Below are 6000 nucleotides of genomic sequence, written 5' to 3'. Positions count from 1 at the left end.
TCCCTGTTAATTATTATGAAGCAATATTATTTATAGCAAGGAAATCCCCTATCCTATTGAACTACCTTTGAACTAATGACATATTACTTTTGCATTGAGCTGCACACTGAGATGTTCTTTCAATGAACTAATATTTTCAATTTTCATAATATTTTAACTACTTTCCCCCCATTACCTCTCCTGTAATTTCATCAGATTGTTGTTATGCACCAAGGCACACCCTGCAACTTCACTAATTTGAAATGTTTAGGGCCTTGACAACTTGCAATTATGTTGTATAGCTAAATCTTCACACTCAAAACACACACAAAAACTTTAACATTCAGTAATTTAACATTCACTGCACTTGCCACTTCCCTCACATAAAACAAAATAAGAAGTAGTAAAGTACTAATGGAATATTGTTTTTTTAAAGGGGCGGGGGCTATTTTGGGATATCTTAGATGGTTCTAATGATGGGATGGGTAACACATCTGTATAGGACATAAATCATGAGAAAAGATTCAAAAGTGAAATGAAAACATCATATGAACGACTTGAAACAATCCTGAAGCCCTTCTAGCCATGGAGCTGGCTTGGAAATTATTAAGATATGTATATGTAGACAGAGCCCCGGCCATGGCCAGTACTCTGAGGTGAACACATGAATAAAAATTTAATTGGTAGGATCAAATCCTCTTTATCTATTCATGTATCTACAAAGGTTCATCATGAGACCATGGTGTCCTGCAGTCAAGAACTAAAGAGCTATGCCTTGTGTTCTCTGTGTTTATAGATTCCCATTCTTTCTTAGCCCTTCAAAAAATGCAATGAGAATCAAATTAATATTTTAAAAAACCTTTGAAAAAATCTAATAAAAATTAATATAACAAAGAAATGCAGTGAAAATCCTGAATCCTGTGGTTTTTTTGGCCAATATTTTGATATATTCTTCTGCTTGATTAAGTGCTGGCATCTGTCTCTTTAGTCCTATGCTGAGGTCATGTTATCGCTGATGTTCCTACAGCAGTGCTCTAGAGAAGTCTGTATATCTGCCTTTGCCAGAACCATGTTGGCTGGTGCTGATGGGAGTTGTAGTCCAAAGCGTCTGGAGAGCACCAGGATCGTGAAAACATCTGTACATGGTGCCAGGGATTTTGGAGCAGGGATTTTGGTTGGAGCAGGGAGATCAAACTTTTACCAGTCACTTGTACCATATCATAAAGCTCATCAGACCAGCCTCATATATCTAATTGGGGGTATAAATGCATTCGTTTTGTAATGAATGAAAAATTGAGCCAAAAGTGGTCCCTTCCAACCAATGTCCATTTGTTAGGAAGCGAATGCCACCATTAGCAAATGCCAATGAAATAAGTGTTCATTTTCATTCTTCCTGTCCCAATCCATTGTGATGTTGTGTATCCAGTCTGGTTTTTTGAACACCCTCGTTTATCCTCATCCCCATCCTACTCATCCTTTGTGTAAAATCTTCCATGCTGAAGAGTTCTAGAGAACTTCCGAAAGCTTCCTTGACACTATTTTGTGACATTTTGTAATGTATTCCCAACTGTGAGCCAGAGATGCAGAAATGGATCATCACATTCAGCCCAATGAATAGCTAACATGGTCCATAGACTCAATGAATCAAGATACTCAAGATAAGAGCAGTGAAACCCTGCAAAGGAAAAATCCCTCAGTAGCATATTGCCTAGAAGCCAAACCAAGTAGTTTCTGTGTAATCGCATATAAGGAGACCTGTTGTTGAATCTACGCATTCCCAACATTTGGCCTAATTTGGGATGGAAAATCTCAGACCTAGGGGACCCTCGGAATTCTCCCTAGGCCACATCTCCTCCCTAGGGCACAGCCCTTACCACACAATCTTCCCTTGCATTTGCCTGATTAGAATGTATCATTGAGCTATGATAATGTATGTGGCCTGCATGCATGCAGAGATATTGGTGTGCGTGTGTAAAAACCTTTGACATGGCTGGATGAATGCAGTCTTTTGTACAAAAGTAAGCATCACATCCATTGCTCCACACAGTTTTTGCTTCTGGTCCCACCCACCATTGGCATAATTGATTCAACTCACACAGAAATGAAAAATGTATGTGTATTTAAGAAGTTTAAAAATGGATAATGACTAAATGAGTATTGCTAACATTGGGGTTCTTTTTCACAGCAGGTTTCTAAAGGACCCTAAGCTGTAACTAGTTAATGATTACCTGCCGATTGTCTGTCTACTCTGTGCTGAGAGTGAACCTTTGATCATGTGATGAAGGCGTTGAGTTGCAAATCTGCCATCTTGAAAGGTTGCAAATTCACCATCTTGAAAGGTTGGTACCTGTTAGTTCTTTCTCTAAACGCCATAGGGAACAGTAGATATAAATGAAGCTCTCAAGAAAAACAGCTCGAGGGAAATGGATGCCGTTGCAGAGAAAGAAACCTTTGCTTATTGTATTGTTTGTATTATTTCATATTTTCTAAGATGCCGAGCTGTGATGGATAGCGCAAGACATTGTATGGATATTTTATGGTATGTCTTTGATCCTTATGTTCTCTTTTCAAAGAGTTCTACAAGTAAAAGTTAGCATAATATTTGTATGGGCCTGGACAATTATTTCTTCTAAAAGGAATAAGTTCTTATGCTTCCAGTCACTTCAAACTGCACAGTGTTAATATCTGCAGTGTTAATATCTGAGGATATGGCCCACAGGATGGGGGGAAAAACCCTGCCTGTTCCTTGCCTAATTGGAATCTTATTATTTAGATGCTACAGCTCTTTCTTACATGAAGCTCATTGTCAAAGCAAACGAGTCATCAAAGCAACACACAACAAAAATCCCAAGCCCTTGTGACAATGAGCAGCTCATACAGCATTCATAGCCAGTGAAGTGACAATCCATTCTGCTTCTTTAGTGCATTCATTTCCTTATGTCAGTTATAGCGTCGTGACGTCTGCTGCATTATTGTTCTACTTAGGCGGTGAATTGTTGATGTGTATAATGGCACACCTGTTAGTCAAGAAACCCCTCAGAAGGCAAACTGTGCCATAAAAGTGACATGCTCGCAGGCAGGCAGAACCGTCAGAATGTTTCCTCTGCATTATGCAATATTTCCTGCTTTATGGACATTAAATACAATAATAAAGCAGCTGTTGCTGAGCACTAAGCCATCCAATTCCAATGGAGAGTGCAGAGGTGATTATGGCACTGCCATTCACTGGGTGACAGTGCAGGGTGGAGTTGTGTTTCCGTTTTGTATAAATCCTCCTTCTCCAGGGAGAGGCAGACATTATGCCAGGGCAAAAACTTGCCGTATAACACATGAATTGTGTTTCTCTTTGTAAACACCCAAATCAATGCAAGTTACCATCTCCACAGCCAAATCTGATGAGGCTCTTGCCCAGGCAAATATCCCTAATACAAAAGTGAAATAGGATTGGGAAATGATGAAATTGAGTCCGTCTGTGAAATTTGGCTGGGCGATGTGGAGGGATTTAACCTCATTTCCAGTTCTCTCTTCTTTCCGGATAGTTCTCTCCTTCTCTCCTCAAACTCCCTAAGGAGCCCCAAAGAAGTCATGGTCATAGTCCATTTATACATTGCAAATATATTTGTGCTTAATGCAAATAAGCAGTCTACAATACTGATGTGTAACTATAATATAAGGCAGAAGATATAGTATCACAGTGATGGAATGCTAAACATTCCAAATACAGCAAATAGTGAACATAAAGCTCTCCAGTTGGTCAAGTAGCAATAGTCTGTGCTGATTAAAATGAGGTACACATCACCTTCATGCATTGAATGAAAATACAGTACAGAGTGGATTGTGGGGGCCACATGGGCCAGGAACATAGGGAAGTTGTCTTTTGGTCCATCTAGCTCAGTGATTTTGACACTCTGGCAGCAACTCTGCAGATATTCAGGAAGGAGTATTTCCCAGAAATACCTGGAGAAGCAAGGATTGGAACCTGAAACCTTTTGCTTACAATGCAGTTGCTCCACTACTACCTGTGATATGCACCACCACCACACTTCCCTGGCAAATGCCCATTTGGCGTTCATTGGGAAATGGTCTCCATACAGAGAGATATCACATGGAGACTCTGCATGAAGGAATTCTCCATGCTTACATATCAGAGTCTTTTATCAAGGGTGCGTGGTGGCAGCAGGGGACTGGTAAAGAAAAGGGGTTTTATATGCCTTGTATATGCGATGTAACACTGTGACACCACATGGCGCTGTGGAGTCCTGTCTTTCCCTACCGGATTTCCCTGTATGAGTTTACAACTGAATCGCTTCTTTGATGTGTCTAGATCATAGCTGCCAAGTTCTCCCTTTTTTAAAGGGAAATTCCCTTATGCTGAATAGGCTTCCTCGCAAGAAAAGGGAAAACTTGGCAGCTATGGTCTAGATCCAGCCAGGGTGTGCATCTAGGTGTATATCTAGAATCCTCTACAAGCATTCATTACATGGAAGGAGTCGTGTAGCATCCCCATACCATTATTTCCACTTAATAATTTTGCGCCATGCAGTTCGCTGCCTGATCTTGGGCTAGACATATTATTGTACTCCAGTATACTGCAGCTCCACGACGTTTTCTAAACATGCATATTATGTCATGCCTACAAAATGTGTCATGTGTATTACATCCTCAACAAAAAATAAACCCACTAAGTTACATGTTACATTAAAAGACACCTGCTTCTTGGGAGAAAAGCAATGACAAACCTAGACAGCATCTTAAAAAGCAGAGGCATCACCTTGCCGACAAAGGTCCGTATAGTTAAAGCTATGGTTTTCCCAGTAGTGATGTATGGAAGTGAGAGCTGGACCATCAAGAAGGCTAATCGCCGAAGAATTGATGCTTTTGAATTATGGTGCTGGAGGAGACTCTTGAGAGTCCCATGGACTGCAAGAAGATCAAACCTATCCATTCTGAAGGAAATCAGCCCCGAGTGCTCACTGGAAGGACAGATTGTGAAGCTGAAGCTCCAATACTTTGGCCACCTCATGAGAAGAGAAGACTCCCTGGAAAAGACCCTGATGTTGGGAAAGCTGGAGGGCACAAGGAGAAGGGGACGACAGAGAAGGTTGGACAGTGTTCTCGAAGCTACGAACATGAGTTTGACCAAGCTGTGGGAGGCAGTGGAAGACAGGAGTGCCTGGCGTGCTTTGGTCCATGGGGTCACGAAGAGTCGGACACGACTAAACGACAACAACAAGAAGTTACAATATTCCATTTTACAGCTCAGCTGAGGCATAGAAGAAACACAGCAATAAATGACCAGCATACGTGAGTTTTTGTTGTTAATGGCCCCAAATGATTAAAAAGCACTTAAGCAAGCCACATACTGAATGGCTGGGACTTCTCGTGTAATCGTTTTTCTTACTGGTTTGATCATCCAGAGCTATTATGTGCCTATCCTTTGAGCACATAATTAAACAGTGGCATTCACTACTGCAAGGTGTGGCGGCTGCCATAAATTCAAGTGGCTTTAAATGAGTATTTGACAAATACTCATGGAGGATAAGACTAGCAATGGTTGCTAATCGTGCTGGATCAGGGGTAGCATGCTTCTGGGGAACAGTAATAGAAGACTGCTGCTGTGTTCATGTTCTGCTTGGGGGTGTCTCAGAGGCAACTCAAGCACCAAAGACTTGAAGTAGAAATGGAAAAGGGTGATTAAATAACACTCTTTTTTTCCTTATTTCCAAGTTCCCACCAGTTTTCAACCCCTCAGCCTTCTAGTCTCCACAATGGGTTAGACTTGGACAGTGCAAATCAGATCCTGAACAAGCCCCCACTTTTTGTCAGTCCCTAGGGCTCAGTTCAATGTTTAGAGGCTATTTTCTTCTTCTCTTTTCTTCTGTTTTGGCTTGAGCTCCCACCCCTGGCACTACAGTTTGGATATCTGGACAGCAACATTCCTCCACTTACTCACATACACCTGAGATACGTATGGCCAAACAACAGCAATTATTCCAGTTAGCAAATGAGAGTTGCATCAAC

This window comes from Zootoca vivipara, chromosome 1, assembly GCF_963506605.1.
Source record: "Zootoca vivipara chromosome 1, rZooViv1.1, whole genome shotgun sequence".
Lineage (NCBI taxonomy): Eukaryota > Metazoa > Chordata > Lepidosauria > Squamata > Lacertidae > Zootoca > Zootoca vivipara.
Note: the sequence above shows the minus strand (reverse complement) of the source record.